The 21,886-nt window shown below is 50.2% G+C and overlaps 1 protein-coding gene across 2 annotated transcripts in view; it reads left to right on the top strand.

Annotated features, from left to right (window-relative positions):
• The first annotated feature begins 11,030 nt into the window (after positions 1-11,030).
• DNAJB6 (DnaJ heat shock protein family (Hsp40) member B6) overlaps positions 11,031-21,886 on the top strand; it is a 50,902-nt gene continuing 40,046 nt past the window's right edge. Inside the window, exon 1 of one of the 2 annotated variants that reach the window (XM_074315030.2) lies at positions 11,031-11,215. The gene's annotated coding sequence lies outside the window, so the exon portion shown is untranslated. Of the gene's footprint in view, positions 11,216-11,733; positions 11,832-21,886 lie in introns of those variants that run through there. The other variant, XM_019742487.3, reaches the window with a different exon arrangement.

The following is a 21,886-nucleotide window of genomic DNA, read 5'->3' as shown; positions in this document are numbered from 1 at the left end:
AGCTGGGCCTGGTGAACACAAGGCCATTGTTTTAAACCACCAACCGTCCTCGAGGCTGTGAAGGACTTGCACTTACCTTAACTCTCTTGTCTCAAAGGAACCCCCAGGCCGCAGTGTCCTGTGTCCTGGTTCACAGTGCCACCCAGCCCTACTGAAAGTCCCCACAAAGCCTGTTACAGGAGTGAAGGTAAGGCCGGGCGCCTCCCGTTCTGCAGGTGAAGGCTCCAGTGAAGAGGGAGTCAGGGGAGGTGGGTAGTGGCGAGGGAGGAGGGGAGGGGGTGCTGGACCCGTCTGAGGGCCACTTCCTCAAGCCCCTCCCACCGTGAGTCTCCTCTCTGAGGAGCACAGCGGGTCTGGGATTGAGGTGGGTGGTGACTCTTAGGGAGTGTCTCAGGGCCCTCTTCCTGCTCCCCATGGCAAGCTCGAAATTCCCCAGAAATCACCTGAAGTTTCTGTGAAGCCAAAACACACAGACGTTTCCCAGCAGAAAACCCCACAGGGCTCACCTGACAGCCTGTTTCCATGAGGCATTTACCCGCCCTTAGGCCAGAAACTCCCTTATTAAGAAACATGGGGGCCACCGCAGTGTGTGGGACTTCCTGTTCACATCCTTGGCAAAGAGCTGCTGCCAGGCTGGAGCCACCTCCCAGGGAGGCCAGCAGGGGCCACAGGCCACTGTGGGGGGCTGGGTCATGGGTCACGGTCATGGTGTGGCCCTGGGCCCCACAGCAAAATGCCTAGCGTCTTGCCAAGGCGTTTACAGAGTGACATTACCTTTGAAGTATTGGACACATGAGCGTGTCACATCGTTTCTGAGTATGAGAACCACATTTAACACCCTCAAATTACCGTGGCCCCTCAAGTAATAGCAATTATATTTGGTTGTTCATTGAAGGAGAGAATTCCAAGGCGCCCGAAAACCAGTATAGATTCACTACCGTTTAAAAATGAGTTTGCATTTTGTTACGCAGAATAGCATACACATTGTGCGTCATAATTATAGGATGTGTACTATGGCCCACAGTCCACACAGCCGGTGTGCACAAGTTTGCGGGTCCCAGACCCCCTCGGATGTCTCTCTGACTGTGGCCCACCAGGAGGCCCCCTGACCCAGAGCTGCAGGCCCAGGAAGCACCAGGTACGATGAAACTGAAGTTGGCTGTTGGGGGTTGAATTGCGTCTCATCCCACCCCCACCCCCCACCCCTGCCGAGAAAGATATGTTGCATCCTAGGGCCTGTGAAGGGGGCCTTATTTGAAAATAAGGTCTTTGCAGTGATGAAGTTAAGATGGTCACACTAGATTGGGTTGGGCCTAAATCCAATGACAGGTGGCCTCATATAGAGGGAAATTTAGACACAGACACGAAGGGAGAAGGCCACGTGACTGAAAGGCAGAGACTGGGTGATGCGCCCACAAGCCAAGGGTCACGGCCACCACCAGAAACAAGGACGCAGGCAGGGGACAGCTGTCCTCCAGAAGGAGCTGGCCCTGCCAACACCTGGATTCCAGAACTTGAAGAGAACAAATTTCTGTTGTCTTATGACACCCACTTGTGCTGATTTGTTATGGCTGCCCTAGGAAACTAATACTATGGTTTTGTTTTTTTATTGAAATAATTGTAGGTTCATATGTGGTTGTAAAAACTAATACAGAGCTCTCTGTACCTGTTGTCCCGTTTCCCCAGTGGTAACAGCTTGCAAAATGATAGCCCTATGACGACCTGGGTACTGACAGGCACACAATCCACCCGTCTGATTTCAGGCCCCCGGTTCCCCGGTTTAGCTGTACGTGTGTGCGCTCACGTGCATTACGTTGTTTAATTTGATCACCTGTGTAGGTTCCTGCACCCACCACCACAGTGAGGACCCCGCCCACCCCTCCCACCCACCCCAGCCCTAATCCCTGGCAGCCACCAGTCCTTTTTCTCCATTTCCAAAATTTTATCATTTCAAGTGGAATTGCATAGTGTGTGACTTTGTGGGACACTTTTTCACTCCGCCCTGTCCCTGGACACGCCTCCAAGTGTTGCAGGATCTATGGCTGTTTCTTTGGATCGCAGAGCTGTGGACGGACCGGTTGGTTTTGCTGACACCTGCTAAAGGACTCTGGGCTGCTTCCAGTTTGGACCCAGGACAAATAAAGCTGCTGTGAGCATTTGTGTACCGGTTTTTCTGGGAAGGTAGTTTGCGTTCAGATAAATGCCCAGCATGGTTTTGTTCTGTAACTCCCTAAGTGTGTCAATATTTGTTAGAGAAATCAGAAGTACCCAGATTATGGGCTCTTAGAAATTCTTGGTGCCATGTCAGCTGCTCCTGCTGTGTCCTATGTGTCGTCCTCTGCTTTCTTCGTTTTACTGCCTGGTTTGCCAACTGCGTGGACAGACATTCTGACCCCGACGAGGTGGGTGCTGGCCCGGGTCACTTCCAGCACCCGGACAGGAAAGGACAAAAGGAGCGGGAAGAAGGGGAGCATGCAGACAACTCCCTGCTGGGCCCTTCAGCGGGACAATGAGAATCTCATTCACTCATTCAGTCATCCGACAGCCGTTTGCTGCACACTCGGAGTGCCGGCTGGTTCACGAGCTCTGGCTGCTGGAGACGGCTTTGCTGAGTGTCCCAGGACGAGCAGGACAGTCACCCCGCAGGGGCTGAGGGAGGAGGCGCCTCCAACACTTCAGTTTGCATCTCTGTAACCCCTCTGGTTAACTCTAACGTGAGCATCATCCCTTTTGGTCCCTCAGAGATGAAAATTCCATTGATCATGCCCCCCGTCAGGGGACTTCGGACTGTGGCCCCAGACCAAATGCAGGCAGTGGGTCGGTGTCTGTATGGCCCTGGGGCCGGGAATGGGTCCTCTGTTTTTATGAAGGGTTGCAAAAAAGAAAACAGGCGAGGAAGAACGTACAACATACCACATGTGTCACAGAAGCCTGGGGGTACCTCTGGCCCTCGACCCAAGGTTCTGGGACCCCTGCCTCCTGCAGTTAGCACCTCAGGGGCAGTTCCAGTGTCCCTCGGACGTGGACATAGGTTACTCTCTTAGAGTTAAGTATATAAGATTAATGAAGAAGGGAAGAAATTATAAGAAGATTTGGGAAATGCCCACATCCAGTAAAGTGAAAATGTGCCAGAGAGATGAGTGTCTGAAGAAAACTATTTAATGGGTCTGGGTGTAAGGGAGGAATTAACAGGATGGTAGGGTAAACACTGGGAAACACAAGCAGTCACGGAGTCAGGTCACCGTGAGTCGTGGACCTCGGGGCTGTGCGTACTGCAGTGGCGTCATGGGAACTCACGCAGCAGAGACCTCAAAGCAGTTACTGTCTTTGCTGGGGAGCCCGTCGCGGTACAAAGAAGCACACACCGGCTGCTTGGACAACAGACACGATCATCCCACGAATCTGGAAGCCAAAACCCCAGATCCGACTGCTGGCAGGGCTGGTTCCTTCTGAGGCCGTGAGGGAGACTGCTCCAGGCCTCTCTCCTTGGCGGGTTGATGCTGTCTCCGCCCTGTGTCCTCACACGGTTGTCCCTCTGTGTCTCTGGCCCAATTTCCCCTTCTTATAAGGACCAGTCAATATTGGGTTAGGGCCCCCCTAGAGACAATGACCCTAATGACGCATCTTCACCTGATCTCCTCTGGAAAGACCATCTCCAAATATAGTCGCATCCCGAGGTACTGGGGTTAGGCCTCCAACATATGACACAGTTTGGGGGACACAGGTTCAGCCCTAGCTAACATGGCCTCAGGAAAGTTGGAGAGCCTTTGCTGTAGAAGAAAACTGGGGTGATCCTTGAGTCCAGGAAAGGCAAGTCCAAGAGCGCAAGCTCGGTGCGCACCGACAAGGCGTGCGAGGAGCTCAGAGCCGGAGCTGTGCGTTTTGGAGGCTGGGCTGTGCACGCAGGGACGCACCATCAGGCTTCCCACCGCGCGGAGAGAAAACCCTGCCATCTGGAAACCAAGCAAACTGAACGGTAACAATCCACAAAAGCGCGGGTGTGATCACCAATGTAGGTGCTGGGAACCTGGTGCCAGGAAGTGGTCGCGCTCTGATCACAGACCCGGCCGGCCCGTGAGTTAGAGCACAGGCACGAGGTTCAGAACAAGCATCCTGTGTGGTTTGACTTATTCGTCTGCTTGTGGGTCTTTGTTGCCTTGTGTTTGCTATGGTTTTTAGGACATGTACCTATAATATATTGAAAAGTGGACAACCCGAGTCAGGGCCGAATGAGCTACCTTTTTAATGGATGCGTAGTGTTCCGTTACATGGCGCTCCGTTGTTTAGTTCACCCTCCAGTAATGAACACTCAGGCAACTCAGTTTTTGCTACTCCAATCAGTGTGTGTGTGGTATGTAACTTCCCCACTTGTGCACATGTATCTGAGGAGTAAGTTCCTGTTAGTAGAACTGTTGGATCAAAGGTTGTGTATACTTTTTTCTCTGAGTACTAAGAAATACTTTTCACACTGACATGTGCTACTGATTAAAATATATGTAGATGCCACTGTGTCTAATGAAATTGAAATTGGTTTAAAAGAACAAAAAAGGGAAAGAAAGAGTGATTTCTTTTACATTCATTGTCCGGAATAGACAGCACACGGACACAGAAGGTAGAGGAACGGTGTACCTTGGGAGGAGGGGGAGTCGGAGTGAGGAAATGTCCCGGAATGGACAGTGGTGGTGTGTACAGCTCAGTGAGTGTACGAAAACTACCTAGCTACACGTGAAGAGGGTGAATGTTATGTTCTGTGAATTAAATATGATTAAAAATCTAAAAATGAATGACTTACAGCTAAAAAGGTAACGTGTCTTTGAAATCTCTGCATTGCCCTCAAGAAAGGCGGCCCTGTTCATCCCCCCAGTGGCCCAGGACTGTGCCCCCAAACCCTCCAAGCCCAGCTATCTCAGGACTGACAAGGGTTGGCAGTCTGTTCAGTGAAAACCACTGACAGGGAGCAGGGAACCCAGAAGGATGTGTAAAGCACCCCCAACTCAACAGTCCAGAGCAGACCTGGGCACTCCCCTTGGCCACGCCCCATCTTCTCCAGCCTCAACCAAGAGACCCTCCCCTCCTGTTCCCTCTCGCAGTTTCTTCCTCTGACCTGTTCCAAGGTACCTAAATCTTCTCAGTGGCCCAAGGCCTCTGGCCAGTCTCACAGCTGGAATGACTGCTCAGGTCCATGAGCATCTCTTCTGGAATCACCCAGGAAGATAAGCCCCGGGCCCAGTTTCCTGACTTCAGTGGGCGTCTGGCTCCAGGCTGCACCACCTGCCTATGTGAGGGTGGGTCCCACCGGACCGAGGCTCCCGTTGGCAGCCTGTCCCATTCATGAGTGTGACACGCCCATCCTGACTTGCTGCTTATTAGGTAATCAGCTGATTCTTTATCTTCTGGTTCCAGGGAGGAGAGTTTGTTTTTAATGATCTTCCCAACACTTGTCCCTGGCGTCACTGTCATTTCTACACTGAAGATACCTCTTCAGGGAAGCAGACTGAGCACACAGACGCAGTCCTGTTGGTGGGGGGAGGCGTCCCAGCCGGGTCCTGTTCCGGAGACTTCAGGCTACGTTTTAAAGAAAATGCTGGAAATTGGCCACGCTGCTCTTAACCTGCTGGGATGCAGCTTACATTCTTATCGGCCGAGAACCCAGGAGTCGGCTTAGTCTGTGGAACGAAGGAAAATGGGTACTGGGAACACCAGCAGTTCTGAACAAATGCACTCTAGAAACAGTTCTCTTCCAGCTGTCGACGTAAGAAACGTCCAAACCTGTGGAGAATTTTAATGAGTTTATTTGAGCCTAAATGACGACAGTTGCTGGGAGGCAACATCTCAACAGACTGAAAAATGCTCCAGCGAAAAGCAGTTTTGCAGCTTATTCTATACATTAGAATCAAAGGAGGAGACTTAAGGAAGGTTACATGGAATCCCTGGGTGGTAGATTAAGGGGGTGGGAGAAAGCAAAGCAGAAGAGCCTCTGGGGTTGGATAAAAAGTAGAAAGGAGAGACAGGTACTTCTTTACATCAGTGGGCACAGGACAGTTAATCATTAACATTACAGCACATAGAGATTTTATTCGGGAAGGAGATAACAATAGGGGTTCTGTGGTCTCTTGCTCAGTGCCACGGATTGTGCCCTGAGGGATCTGGAAAAAGGGATGACTGACATTACAGGGCATGTTATCTTAGATGCAGAAAGACAATACATAGACAGGCTCTCTTCAGGTAAAGACTGACCTTTATCAAGAAAGCTACAGGCCAAGGATGTGACTACGGGCCATGACCCACTTTCAGTTAGGAATTTGTGTGTTCAGCCCATCCTGTGTGGTTAGTTTCCGTGTCTGAGCCACTCTGAGCATGTCAGGTTTAGTATGTGGCCCCTTTCTCGTCCACACAACCCAACTGGGCTGAGGTCTCCCTCCCAGGGTCCTGGGTTCCCTAATGACCAGAAAACCCCCCAGTCAGGACAGAGGAGGGGCCCGCCAGCTGACGGATGCCACTGAGGAGGATCTGCCCTGGAATGCCAGCCGAGCACCCTACATGACTCGGCTTCAGCTGTACCTGCAACCCTTTGGCTCGTCAAGTATTTAAATGTCGTCTGGTTGGATTGTGCCCCTCAAACGTGCGTTCTGCTATCACCACAGCGACTTGCCACGTAAGCGAGGAGGGTGGCCTGGGGGATGAGGCCGGGGCAGCTGCTGTAGGAGCAGTCTGACAGCCTCGGGAAGCACAGAGGGTCAGGGACGTGCAATGTGTCCTGGCAGTGAGAGCTGGGGAGGGCGGTGGCGTCCGGCCTGCCAGGTAACCCTGATGTGGACCGCTCGAACCAGGCAGAATGGCAGCCATTGTTACATTTTCCTTAACTGGACAGAGAACTGCTTGGCCCCACGGGCAAAGCAACTATGAGAACATTATGATTTCATTTCTTATGAATGAACAACGTAATTGCCAGGATTTTCCTACTTTGAAACTATTTTTACTCTGAAGAAAGAAACAGTACCCGATGAAGCAAAACAAGGCCTGTCCTTATTTGCAGTCTGGAAGTATGGCTGTCCTAACTGGGATTTCCTCTTTGTCCAACAGTGTCGGTGTTTCTGATTTCCTCATGTCTGAGAAACCATCAGTGACGTTCCTGTATTGTGTCTTTTAATATGAGACTCCTGGGCAGTCAGATAACTGAGGCTAAGAACCACGGGAGCTAAGGAGGGGGAGGGTGGGGTCTGCGGATCCAGGGGGGGAGGTCAATCACAGGAAGGAGGGAAGGCACACTGCCCGTAACAGGGGTTTGCCACGCCCCGCGGATAAGTCTTTCCCATGTGAAAAGTGATCTGGGGTGATATGTGGTGATTGCTCTCTCCTCGCATGGCCCCCTACCTAAACTCTTTTAGGCACTTAAGGGAGAAAGAAAAGCTTTTCCTGAATCTGCTGGGACTTCATTGTCTTCAGCTCAAAAGAATCACATGCCCAAAATGACATGTTTTGGGGCGGCATATGCTGATCCCCCTCAATTACGTATCATATTGTATTAGTGAATAAATGCTGATTTTCTTACGAGTGATGATAGTATTGAGATTATGTAGGAAACTTTCCTTATTCTTCAGTGAGGCATGCTACAATATTCAGGGGTGAAGTGTCACGATAGCTGACTTGCTTTCAAAGGGTCACAGAGAGATAAAGCTGTGGGAAACATGGTAGCAATTGAGGAATGGAGGTGAAGGGCTTTCATGTGTTCATTTGACTAGGTTTTCAAACTGAGTGTTCGCCCCGTGTCCTGTGTTTGTGTTAGTAGCAGAATGTACCTCTTTGGCATAAGGATTACTTTGAGCCAATGATTTCTGAGGAACTGCAGAGGCAGGAGAAGCTCTGAAACCTAGCGGAAGTTTACCCCTTTGTCAGGGAAATTTACCTGTCGAGGGAAATCTCCATTTGTAAGTGTGTCTCCCTCAGTGCCAGGAAGTGGAGGGCGATTCTAAATTCCAAGAAACTTATCACTAGAGACGGCAGGGGACTGATGTCTGCAAAACCACCTAACCGTTTACCTTGCTTCTCCTGATAGTAGGGTCCCTCATCCAACATCTGTCGTCTTTACCTGAAGATGCTACTGAAGGTGGTGGCTTCTGCTACCTCCTGCAGCTTCCTAAGTGTTCCTGGGTCTCTCCCTGTGCACATGAGCTGTTCATGCTACTGAACTTCTATTTGTTTTTCTCCTTTATTTATCTGTCATTTATTATAGGGAGTCTCAGCCAAGAACTCAGACGGGACAGAGAAAATTGTTCCCCGTACATGTATGTATACACTCATGGGACACACGGTGAATACAGTTTTACAAAAGCAGGATCACTACACCCACTGTCTCAGTGATGCATCTTGGATATATTTGATGATAACTGCATTATTATATTTATGGCCCGTATGGTATTTCCTGGGAAGGAGGAACTGATTATCTGCAAAGTTATCCATAGCCTTGTAAGTATTATACCTTTTGTTCCTTCATTTTTGCTGTTGAAAAAAATACACAGAGTAAATTTGAAGATCTAATTGGGTTTATCAAGCCATTCATGAATCAGGCAGCCTCCTATCTAAAAACTAGAAGGGCACTCCAGCACAAAATCGAAGGTTTTTTATACGAAGAAGCTCGGGGGGCAAGGAAGCTGTGAGCAGAAGAAAAGATTCTTTCTAGACCAGGACTTCATCTTGGGGGGCAGGAGGGAGGAGGGGAAGGGATGGCAAGTTTTATCATGCAGATTGCCTCTTCTTTCCAGGCAGCAGGGGTTGGGGGATGGAGAGGGCCCATACAACGAAAATTCCAGACTGGTTGATTACGTTTCTGGGACAGGTGGAAACAGGAATTAGCTCAGGTATTAAAATCTAGGTTTCATATCATGGGACTTAGCACAAGTGATGCCATTCGGGGCCTGTGGTTTTTTTTCTCTCTCTTTTTTTTAACATTGCACTTACTGTTTTAAGGCAAAATTCTGTAAATGTTATCCTTGGATCTAAGGCAAATTTCAGTTTGATAAAAATTTCCAAACTATCATTCAGGATCTTCACCCGAGGTTGCTGGACTCCTGGATGGGCTTGGCAGGGTGTGGGCGTGTGCGTGGGTGTCTACTGATTTATTCAGGTCGCTTGCACATTTTGCTGGGGAGAAGCCTGAACCTCTTGTTAGTTTCTTGAAGAGGCCATGACACAGAAGAGCTATTATTTACTGAGTATTACTGTGTGCCAGGCACGGAGCTAAGCACATACAATTAACCGCCCCATCAAGCCCATTATCCCCATTTTACAGGTGAGGGAACAGTCATCGAGTCTTCCTAGTCTTCCGTCTTCCTGCAGACCGTAGCGGTGTCATTGCTTGGCTTCCCTTGCCAACCAGAGAACCTCTGCACAGGCCCAACACTTGTCCATCTTTGTCTCTCTTTATCGTGGTTCAAAATGCTTGCTTCCATCAAACCGACATGCTCACTCTCCCTATGCCGTCTGCTTCTGCACGTGGCCTCCTCGGTCCTCTCCAAGGCCGTTCGTTCCCTCCAGTGTAAATACTTGCTGTTCTATTTTGAAGTGATCATCCTCTGAACCAGCGTTCCAGTAGCACCACCGTCTGGGCTGCTACTAACTTTGGAATAAATCATTAATCTTATCTTGAAAGATTTTCTCGGTTGTTTCACAAAGAGTGAAATATTACCTAAATACTTGTGTTATTTTTCAGAGTATTTATTCCTGTTCTCCCAATGTACCATGTGCCTTTCATCAGGGCTGGTACCTTGTTTTTTTCTCATGATACAATTTACTGCACTGACAGATGTTTTTAGTAAATATATGTATATATTTTTTGGAGGGCGCAAAAAGTTATTTGTGGCTAGCCTACCACTTACTATTTAAAGTTCATGTCTCTGTTGTCTGCATTTCAAGATTAGCTCACACTTGCCGTAGGGACTTTTTAAATGTGAAATGTCACATGATAGCACTGTCAACACTGGAAGGGAAATAAAACTCCATCAACCTGCTGGTAGATATGGTTACATGTGCCAGTGCCAAACTGTGCATATATCTGAATGAAATTCCAGTCTCTGCTGAGATTATCTTAGGTTTTATCACGAGATGTCCATACTAAAACCAAATATTGTGATTCCTTACTTTTCAGCAGTCATTTTATCAAACCTACTAAATGAAAGAGGATCAGGTAAACAAAATTTTGTTGTTGTTGTTGCTATGTGGTCAAAAACTATGTGCCGTAACACAGTGAGTGTTTAAGAAACCCAAGAAATGAAGATACACAATATAAAGCAATGTTCAAAATGTAGTTTGCAATTACGGTTGCCACACGTTATCGTCCCAGCGGTAGGCGGACAGCGTAGGGAGCAATCTTGTGCAGCAGAGGAAACTAGAGCCATGGCTACTTCGGGTCCCAGACGCCCGAAAGGAAGGTGTCAGCCTTTACCCACAGAAGCGCTCAGGGTCCTTAACCCAAGCACGTCAGGGCTCCGATGAGCGAGAACTCGCGAGGGCCGTTACACGAGCAGGTGCCGGAGCCAGGGCCGCAGCACATGGCAGCGCTGCGCGCGCACAGCGCAGGGCAAACGGGCCCCGCATGTCCTCCAGGAAGGGCTGAGGCCGCAGACGCGCGTGCTCGGTGTCGCGAAGGGCGGCAGCAGGCGCGTGGGCAGCAGCCGCACACCGAGACCTCCGGCGCGGAGGCCTCCAACCACACTCCGACCTCCCGGGACCCGGGGGCCGCTGCCCGGGCGCCGCCACCTGTCCAGGGTCAGGGGTCGTTCAGTCCGACACCTCCGCACGCGCCGCGCGGATCTCCCGCGTGGAGCCCGTGGTGGCACTGGAGGCGCGGAGGCGCCAGAACATCCAAGTCGCGCTAACCTAACGCCGGGGCAGGACAACTAAGGCGACGGGCTCCACACCGCGTGCCCGTCCCTGTGCTCCCGGGGCGGGGACTCGGCCGGAAGCAGCGCTCCGCAGGCGGCGCGAGGCCCGGCTGCCCAGAACCTTCGGGAAGGCGGGGGCGGGCGGGGCGCATGCGCGGCGTCAGGCTGGGCGGAAGTGGACGCGCCGCCGCGTTACGCACTTCCTGTTTGTTGTTGGAGAAAAGGAGAAAGGAAAGCGCGAGGAGCCGCCGCCGTCAGCAGCGCCGCCGCGCAGGAGCCGAGGAGACCGGGCCGCCGCCCCGCCGCGCCTTCCCGCTGCCGGTCCCGTGTCCTCGGTGAGAGCCGCCCGGGCGGCCGCGTGTGTGGGTCGGGCCGAGGGCCTGGTGTGGGATCGGGGGCCGGGGGCCGGGGGCCGGGGCCTGGGCCTGGTGTGGGGCCGGGGCTCCAGGCCGGGCGCCGGGGCCCGTGGCTGGTGTGGGGCGGGGCGTGGGCGCGTCTCCCTGCCGCCCCCTCCTCCGGGGTCTCCGCGGCCCGCGCCGGCGGTTGGGGTGCGGCGGGCGGGCTCGCTCCCGGGCCCCTTCCCGGGTCCGGCCGGCGCGGGCCGCGCGCGCCCGGCGTCTGTCGCTCCCGGCGGCCCGGCCTGCGGCGTGAGAGGCGGACTTGGCGGCGTGAGAGGCCGGGCGCGGCGCCGTGTGAAGCCCGAGGCAGAACAGGCAGCTGTGCTTCGCGGCGCCGAGTTGACGGGGCGCGTCCAGAAGTCGCCGCAGATTTTTCCAAAGTTGGCGGCTGAGCGCAGTTCCCTGACTTGCAGCTTCACTTGAAACGCCGCTTGCTTTGTTTTACTTCAGGGCGCACCGCCGTTTGTGTAACTGAAGTTCTTACCCTTTTCCCGAGTACGGAAAGGATGCAAGAAGTGCCCGTGGCACCGTCGTCCCGAGCAAGGCTTCCCAGGTGGTGTGGTTGTCGCGGTCACGCGCGGAGACGTGGCCCCGACTCCCCTCGGAAGCTGCGGGGCGGAGGCGGCAGCGCCGGGAGAGGCGCTGAGCGGCGCTCCGTGCGGGTCTCAGTTTTCGTTTCAGTTGTAGATTCGTTACAAGATTTGTGTGGCTACGGTCTTTTAAGGACATTTATTTGATTTAGTGGAAAGGTTAGACTTCAGTGGCCAGAAGGGAAAAGTAAACTCTTAACCATTTGAACTTGTTTGCTGGCCGTTGATAATCTTTAATCGCACTCACTCTAATAGTTGTGACTAGGGAGCCGCTTCGTGACGGCTGCGAGGAATCTGGGCCGGCTCCTTGGGGCGGCTACTGCAGACTTTCCGTGTTTCCAGTCGAGCCCTCAGCTGCTGTGGGGTTAGGACGTGTGGCGTGAAGAGCTGCGTCCTGTCTGACGAGCGGTGGAGTTTTGGGTTATGCGCGGTCTGAATTGGGGACTAAATTGGTTCGTGTAGTGGTTTGTAGGTGTGGGTGACTTGGCAGGAAGCAGGAGGACAAATGGGGTTGAGAAGTTGGTGTCTGAAATGTGCCTGACTAGGCCTAGTGTGCTGCAAGTTGGGGACTGAAGAGCCTGTAAGAATGGGACATGAGTTCAGCACCCTCCAGAGTGTCGGTGTCGTACGCTTGTTTGGGGTGTGAAAGGGGCGGCCTTGGGAGGCCTTTCTGGCCGGCAGGCGGGGCGGACAGTTGGAGTGACACGCTGAAGACTAAGTTTGTGGACTGGCGGTTCAGGCCCCATGGCCTGCAGCTAAGCGCGCACAATGCCTTTCCCCTGAGCAAGCCCAGTATTTTTAAGTGGGAGAACCAAGGGGACAACCAAGAATATTTTCTCTTGTAATAACTCTGATTTTGGAGAGTTTCAAGCAAATTCAATTGTGCCGTTCACCACCACTGACAGCTTACATCCTAGCAAACACGAAAACCAGGTTTGTGGTGGGATGGTCTGTGTATTTTTACCATTTTAGAGAGCACTTTCAAGTTTGGCACAGTATTTTTAGTTCAGCTGTTTTGGGATTGCAGTGTAATCCTGACCATGTCACCTTAGTGTGTGTGACTGGTTTTCTTCCACTGGGAGACACTGAGTGTGCCTGCCTGCATGCTGGAGGTAAAGGTCAGCCCAGCCGCCGAGCTTGCCAGCGGCCCAGCTGGCAGCACGTCACGTCTCATGTCTGCTAGTAAGGAGTCAGTGGATATGCTCTGCCTTTGTGCTTGGAGTTGAGGGGCTAACGATTGAAAAAAGTTTATTTCTTTTTGTCTTCTCATTTCCTTGGAAGTGATTCTGGAATTTAGGATGGTGTTAAAAGTGGTTAGGTTTAAATTTGTCCGGGACACCACCTGCTGGTGAAAGGCTGGTAACTGCAGGCGTATTAGTGAATTCGAGTGGGCTCAGGAACAAGATTGAACAAATGTAGTTTCTCTTTGATGAGTAGAATTTGAGAGAACTTGAAACTCGAAAAAAGGGAGGTAAATGAGAAGAAAACCTAAGTTGGTGAAGATAATAGTCCTAGAGATGATAATGTAGAAACAAAAGACAATTTTAAGGTCCACTTGGAGAAATGACTTGCTGGGTAAGTCAGGTAGTAAAAATGTGAGGATTTTATTATATTTTGATTATAAGGTTTTTCTAAACTTTGTATGTTTAGGAGGACTTTAAAAAAATTACAGTTGAGCGCTTTTATTTTAATATCCTACCTAAGGAAGAAGTACATTTTAAAAAACCTTATTTTTAAGGTGGGGAAAATTGATTTCTTTAAAAGTAGTTAAGGAGTGGCCGGTTACCTCAGTTGGTTGGAGCGCGGTGCTGGTAGCACCAAGGCTGCCCGTTCTGTGCCTGCATGGGCCCCTGTGAGCTGCACCCTGAAAAAAAAAGTAAAGAGTAGTTACGTTTCTAAGGTTTGCATCATACATCAAAGCAGAGTAGGTTCTGTCTTTATAGCCTTCAAGGATATATCCTTTATATCCTTGTTTCAAAGGCTATATCTTACCTAGGCATAGCTTGGTTTTCTCTTAAAGTTTTTACATTATCCAGAGTTTGTGAGGAAGTTTTTGTCCTTTCTAAATGAAAAACGACGGCCACCATTGCTTATGATTGTAATGCAGTGGGACTGTTCGTACGTACAAATACTCGAGGTATTTTAGGGTTCTTTTTGTCCCCCCACCCCAACCATCAGTTCTGTATCTATGGGTCTGTTTCTGTTTATTCATTTGTTTTTTAGATTCTATACATAAGTGAAGTCAGGCTGTTTGTCTTTGACTTGTTTCACTTAAGATAATACTCTCTAGGTCCATTTATGTCACAAACGGCAAGATTTCATTCTTTATTATGGTTGAGTAATAGTCCGCTGTGTATTTGTACCACATCTTTACTCATTTAGCGATAGACATCTAGATTGCTTCCATGTCTTAGCTATTGTGTTTTAGGCTTTTGAAGCTCAGTTGCAAGCCTTGGCTGTCTTTGGCAGGGTGACTTCCTTGGGCATTGTGTGATTTGTGCCCTTTAAAATTTCCCTCTGACCTTTACCACCAGGGGCATTTATAGTCTCCCTTGTGTGTGCGTGCTGGGCAACCCTGTGCGTCCCTCCAGGGTACGCCTTGAATCTTACTTGTGTTTCTTCGTGCCCATAGCATTGTCCCTGACCCAGGGTGCTCAGAAAATACAGGTTGAATTGGATCCTAGGTGACGCTTGCCAGTTGAAAGAATGGTCTGGATCTTGAGTCCTGGAGGAAATAACTTTCCTTGTTTGTCTCAGCAATACTGAGAGTGTTGGGTCAGAGGAGGCTATATAAGTAGATCTGATAAGGAATGACAGTTCACATCTGTGTTTGTTCTGGGAATTCATCAGCGAATGAAAGGACAAGTGAGACATTTCTCTAGGTTTATCATTTCTTTTTAAACTTCTTGCCTGTTTCTATTCCATTAAGCAAATAGTAGTGCAGCACATTAGTTTGATGGCACAACATCAATTAAACATTTAAAAAACATTTTACTTAAATTTGCTCCTTTTCTAGGTCAATAGAAGTGATTATTTTTTCATTTGCTGTTCTCTTAAGCTAAAGATAGGGCATGTCTTCAATGGACATACGACCTCTCAAATTAATGTTACCTAAAACAATGTGTAATGAGTGACAACCTATGGGGAGACAATAATGAAAAAGCGTTCTGGAAGAACTTTTTATCCCCTTTCAGCTCCATTTTCAGGGGAGTCTCGTGCATTAGAAAGGAGCAAAGTTTTTTTTGAGTTTTTCTGCAAGCAGAATAAGGTTTCTTAGATTCTAGATAGATACTTCAGAAAGTTCTCGTGGTGGAAAGATGGTCAGTTACGTCCAGTAACACCTTATTTGTGTGGGTGACCAAGATTTGGGATACAGCGTAGCCAAAGGCCTCAGAATATGGGGGTGTCCAAGCCCACACACCCAACTTGAGAAGTTTGGGGAGACCTGTAAGGCCGTGAAGGGTGATGTTTTTAACAGTCATGTTTGGCACATGTGTCGTACTCGTGAAGTTTCCTTAAGAACCCAGGCGTGTGTAATGACTTAGAAATTCCCCTTAGAAAATTACTAAAATCAGTTTTGTGACTTAAAGGTACCAGTTGAGCTGAGCATAAAACTTGGCTTTTTGGAGCCGACTCTTTGTGGGGAGTCACACGTAGCTGCACCTTTGCGTAATGTGTAGTTAAGGCTTCTGGGAGCTACCTGGGCCGAGGAACGGCACCTCTGAAGTCACACACCCTGTCGATGAAGGGAGGCAGGTGATGAACGGAGGCAGGTGCCTCCCATCCCGCCTCCCCCAGGGGCTGACCCGAGGGTGGTAGCCTCTTCTTTCTTTGCCTTACCCCTTAGGGATCATTTCTGCCTGCAGCTTTCTTTTTTTTTTTTGGGGGGGGGGAGTGGAGAGTTAAATTTGTACGGCTTTAGTGGTGTCCTAGGATATTCTGGTTCCATTTAATTAACACCGTTTTTTGGAGCAAGAATGTTTGTAGCTAGAGCTTTGGTCTGCGTACTGGCCTCCATGCAGTTGAGGAGGAGTATGGGTGTGGTTTAAGGGGCTGTGTTCTTAGAGAAACTTTAACGATCCAAGGAGTAGAGAAGCAGAGATGGTTAGATCGGCCAGAGAAAGTCTAAAGTGAATAACGGGAGTGTTTGAAGGTCACCCAGAGGCTGCTTTGGGAACCTGAAGGGGACCTTTCTAGGACCTTTTCAGTGATACACAGGAATAGAAGTTGGTAAAGGCAGTTTTGCTGGGAAATCTGTGCGCTTTTTTCCCCTTGGTAATGAAAGGAAAATCTCAGCAGCTTAGCAAGGGTGATGTAGGCTTATTTTACCCAGAATTCTCCTGTCAAGAACTTGATGGTTAGGAAACATGGAAGTGCAAAGAATCATGTTTTAATTCGCCTGTGGAGTAATGGCCGAAGGGACGCTGCGTGGCTGATCAGCTGGACAGCAGGCTTGTGTTTCGGTGTTGGCAAGCGGTGCGCACGGGCTGCGGCGCACAGCGCGGGGAGTGTGGCGGGAGCCCCCAGCCCCGGCAGGGCACCCCGGGCACTGTGTGTGTTTGGACCCCAGCTCGTTCTTGTGTTTGTAAGGTGTGTGGATGGGCAGGCCTGGGCCTCAGGAGTGAGAAAGGGGAGATCGTTAGTCATCTGCAGACGGGGGACGGAGACGCCCTGCACCCTTGGTGGGCACTTGTGCAGTGGGGCAGAAACTCCTCTCGGCTCCAGCGCACATCTGCTCCGATGAGCCGAAGCTTTGACCACAGGGCTTTTTCCTGCCATGGAGGGACTGCTTGAAGGAACCTCAGTGAGCTAGTCTGTTGTCACTTGCAGGGCCCCGTGTAACAGGCGCAGGCTTCTCCTGAGGGGCAGGCTAGGTTAGGACACACAGGACTAGCGCTTACTGGCTGTGCGGTGACCGTTCAGGGGTTTGTGAATTTGGTGCGGTTGTCAGAATTCATCCTGGTGAGTGGCAGGCGGCTTAGGGTTCCACATTCGAGATGAATGTTTCTGTCAGTTCCCTGGGGTGCGTGTTTAAAATGCAGATCCCCAGACCGACACACTCTAGGGATCCTCATTAGACTAGGTCCCCTTTCTCACTGTACTAGGGGACGGTCTCTTCGACTGCCGTCTGGTAGGTTTGTGTGTGTCTGTGCCCCTGCGCCCTTGGGAGCAGCAGACCAGCAGCTCCCTGGGCTGCACTCAACCTCCCCTGAGTCATTTCAGCCTTGACCTGCACTCAGCTTTGTCTTCTGACTGGCTTTAGCACCGTTTCCGGCCTTAACGATGGGTGATGCCCCAGGGGCACCCCAGGGTGGAGGAGGGACTGGGGAGAAATGGGTAGAGTTAGGCTCCCCCGGATCCCAGTAAAGCTGCTGTGAGATTCGGTCAGAAACGTGGGGAAAAGCCACCAGGTAGGTGGAAAATGGGCAAGCGCTGTAGACAGGCAGTTACAGGACGCATGTGCCGATGGCCCTTGGATATGAAAAGACGCTTGGCTTCCTTAGCACCGACAGCCCATCAGGATTCATGGAATTGGTGGGGAAACTCAGCCCAGGTTAGTAACTGTTTCTGAGGGCCGGGAAGACGCGAGGCTGAAGGCACTGGTCAGAGTGGCAGTGGGTACAGCCGCTGTGCAAGGCAAGGCAGCCAGTGCCTTTCTTAAAAATACGTAAACATTTTTTGATGCAGAAATTTCTACTTACCTGGAGTGACGAACGAGGCAGCCTGGAGCGTCTTGGGTGGGTCTTGACTCCTCGCGCCGCTCCCTCCTTGCCACCCCTGTGTGTAACCCTAGATGGTGTGTGGTGTGTAATCCCAGATGGGGACTCAGCCTGGGCCTCAGGTCTCCCAAGGGAGAACAAGGGCGCCTGCAGTGTCCCCTAGGGCTCAGCCGGTGCCCGACACAGCGCGGGCCCACATGGAGCCAGGTCAGGGCACTGAGGCGCAGTGCTCTCTGCCACACGGCCACTCGCATTTTAAAAGGGGAAAGCGTGCCTGTGAGAACAGTGTTTTTCCTGCAATTGTCCTGCCAATTCCTAAGCCATTTACGGTGTAAGTCGGGTGTGCAGGCCTAGTGTCTACTTCCCCGCTGGCAGTTCAGTTGCTGTTGTCTCCACTCTTGACACTTTTTTGGTTCATATGTGTGTGTGTGGGTGTGTGTGTGTGTATATGTGTGGGGTCTGGCAATGCAATTAAGTTCATGAACTTGTTGAAACGACATTGCTAACATTTTTTGGTATCAGAGGGGATTACTCATTGTGAAGTTGTACCAACTGAACAAACAGTTAACCAGTTTACTATTTGGAAGTGCCGAAAAGCCTGCACATGAAGAAGTTAGACAAAAACTACCTGAACTTTTCGCCAACAATTCATGGCTCTTGCATCACGACAATGCACCAGCTCACACGGCACTGTCTGTGAGGGAGTTTTTAGCCAGTAAACAAATAACTGCATTGGAACACCCTCCCTACTCACCTGATCTGGCCCCCAATGACTTCTTTATTTACCCGAAGATAAAGGAAATATTGAAAGGAAGACATTTTGATGACATTCAGGCCATCAAGGTAATACGACGACAGCTCTGATGGCCATTCCAGAAAAAGAGTTCCAAATGCTTTGAAGGGTGAACTAAGCGCTGGCATCAGTGCACAGCTTCCCAAGGGGAGTACTTCAAAGGTGATCACAGTGATATTCAGCAATGAGGTGTGTAGCACTTTTTCTAGGATGAGCTCACGAACTTGTCAGACGTCATATAACTTAATCTATTCCAAATTCCCTTTTCTTTTTTGAAATTTAGGTATACTTGACATAATGTGTAGGTCAGAGATGTACAGTGTGTTGGTTTATCTATTTGTATGTTGCAATCTGATTACAGTAGTTTAGCTGACACCTGTATCATGTCACATAGTCATATCACGTTACATGTCATGTCCTTCTATATTTTTATTTCATATGAATTTTTTATTAAACATTAGGGTGACATTGGTTAGTAAAATTATATAGGTTTCAAGTGTACAGTTTTATACTACATCATTTCTCTATTACATTGTGTGCTCACCACCCAGAGTCAGTTCTCCTTCCATCACCATATACTTTGCCCCGTTTCCCCTCTTCTTCCCTCTCCGCCCGTTGCCGTCTGCTAACCACTAAACTGTTACCTGTGTATATATGAGTATTTATTTGTCTTGTTCATTTGTTGTTTCAGTTTTGTATCCCACATATGAGTGAAGTAATACCCTTTTTGACTCATGAATTTTTTTATTTGCCAAGTTCAACTTTGCCTGGTCTACCAAGAATTCAAAAAATAATAGAGATACTATTTAAATGCTTCAGTTGCTCCCGTTATTTCACTGAGTTTATTTCCATAGGCAGTAGGTACATTCAAGTCACATGTAGTGTTACTTGGCTGAACACAACATGGAAAGAGGGATTTTAAAAGTGTATTTCCAGTAGTGACCCCAGGGCCAGTAGGTAGTGATGGCTTCCTTTGAAGTCCTGATAGAGAATTATTGACCAGCAGAGATTAAACAGTTATGGTGACGGACAAGCAGCAAGTCCCAGCCAATCAGAATATTCGTTGAGCTGCCAAAACCTTCCAAAGACTTCGTTAGTGATTATAAATCCTTCACGCACTGACAGTCACCCTGCTGAGGACAGCACACACTGAAACGGACCTTTCGCTGTTCGCCCGTTCGAGTAGGTGGGAACTGCAGGAGCCCCTGAGGGTCTGTAGTTGAGACCTCGCTTCTGTGGGCCCACGGCTTCAGTGAGCGCCTGTCTGCTGAGGCCTGCAGCACTGAGATCTAGAGAGAGGATGGGGTGGGTCCTGCCTGCGAGGAGCCTGTGATCTAACAGGTTTTCAGACAGGACAGTGTCATGTGTGAGGATGTGTGTATTACACAGGCCTGTGTAAGGTACAGGCCAGTGTAACGAAAGGTACACGGAGTGTTTCCTTGGGAGGAGGTAGCAGCGTTGGGGTGAAGGTGAAGCATGCACCTGGGAGGTGTGAGGGTCGCATTCCAGGCAGAGGGGACAGCTCAGGCTACAGTGAGACGGGGCATGGCATTGTCTGGAGTCAGCAGGTGGAGTCTGGTTTGCACCCTGGGTGGGATCAGAGGGGGTACGAAGCCAGGTGACGGTTTGTTTGATGCTGTGCGTGAGTCTGCATCGTCCTGGCAAGGTGGCGTGCGCTGCTTTCTGGTAGGTAGCACACTGGTGACATTCATTTCAGGACTTAGCATCATCTCAGGAAAAACAACTAGCATTTGTAACCTGTTTTTTTGTGGATATTGCAGTGTTCATCACAAGTTAGTTTTTTTAATGTTAAAAAAAAGTAAAGGTGATGTGCATGTGAAGTGAGAATCAGCCCAGAAATTGGTCCCGCCCGTCACACTAGGGCCTGGAGGGAGGGCGTGCGTAACAGGCGGCCTGATGTGTGGTGCTGGCGTGGCAGCCGTGTGGCGGTGAGGGTCGGAACCAGGCAGCGTGTAACTGCCGAGTCCAGGTGCTTGGCTGTGGAGGTGGAGGGAGAGGCTAAGTCTTAGAAGCTTCTAGGTTTCCGATTGGGTGATCTGGGCAAGTGGGGTGCCGGTGACGGAACCCCCATCCATGAGGAGGACCGAGGACAGTCTGAAGTACCCGAGGTGTCAGCTCTGGGCTGGCTGTCCCCCTCACCTGTGGCGGGAGGTGCTGTGGGTTTGAAACCACCGCCCTTAGAGACGCTGGCTCCGTGGTTACACTTACCATGTTTGTTACTGTTTACTATTTGCTGCCCTTTATTGCTGTTTTTGTCTTCCCCCTTTTTTTCCTGCCTTTTGTGTTTTAATTGAACGTTTATATGGTTTGATTTTCTGTCGTTCCTTAGCCTGTTTATGCAGGCAGGCCTTGGCGGTACTGTGGGCGTGGATCCAGAGCGCCGCGAGGAGGTGAGTATTGCAATAAAGCGAGTCAATCGAGTGAGGCTTCGTCTTTTTGCTGGTGGAGGGTCTTGCCTTCACTTTGTGAAAAACACAGCATCTGTGAAGCACCATAAAGCGAAGCACAATAAAGTGAGCTCTGCCCGTACTCAACTTCTTACAGGGTTGTCGTCGAGTTTGCAGTACATTTACAACTAAGCCGAGTGTACTTCATGGGTGCCGCAGTACTGTGTAAAACCAGTCCTGTTCTTCCCTCCCTGCGGTGCCAGTCATTTCACTCACACACGAGCATGTGTGACAGGGAGCGCGGTGCCGTTACCATCAGGTCAGCTGGGAATAAGGGCAAAACAGGTTTGTATGTGATACTTCCTCTCCCACGCTCTTTATGGAGCTCGGAGCTTCTGACCTATGTCGTTGTCCTTCTCTCTGAAGAACTTGGACCCTTTCTTGCAAGGCACGTCTCCTGGCAACAAATTCTCTGCATTTTTGTTTGTCAGAGAAAGTGTTCACTTCTGAAGGATGGTTTTGTAGGATCCAGGATTGTAGCTGGTGGAGGGTTGGAATGCTCAGTGCTGAATGGCATTCTTGACTCCCCAGCGCTTCCAGTATTGTATTCACCCCACTCTTGAGTGGGTGTAATTCTCATTGTTGCTTCCCTCTGGGGGAGATGCTTTGTCCTCTGGCTTCCTTCAGGGTTTGTCGTGGGTTTTCTGAGCTGTGACCAGGATGCGTCTGGGTGGAGTCTCGGGGCCTTCCCCTGCGTGGTGTGTGTTCTCCAAGCTTCCCGGACGTGTGGCTTGGTGTGTGACCTGAGCGTGGGCAGTGCACACTGCCTTCTGGACCCCCTGCCCCTTCTGGTAGCCCCCAGTAGGTGGGTAGTTGTCCTAGGCTGTCAGATGGCCTGTTTTCTCCTCATGCTTTTTCAGTGTTCAGAGTTTCTGTTGTCAGACCAGATTCCCGAGCCGTGGCTGCTTTACCCCAGCTCCTCAGACATATGCCTCCTTTCTGTGGGTGTTTGCTCTCTAGCGGTTCTTGGACTCCTGGAGATTCCACTCCGCTCGCATTAGCTGTCTGTTCTTGCCTGTTGTGTGCTTTTCCCACGA

Source organism: Rhinolophus sinicus, chromosome 8 (assembly GCF_057876585.1).
Source record: "Rhinolophus sinicus isolate RSI-liver-muscle chromosome 8, RSI-T2T, whole genome shotgun sequence".
NCBI lineage: Eukaryota > Metazoa > Chordata > Mammalia > Chiroptera > Rhinolophidae > Rhinolophus > Rhinolophus sinicus.
The sequence above is the reverse complement of the archived record's forward strand: the minus strand, read 5'-3'. Positions and strand labels throughout refer to the sequence as shown.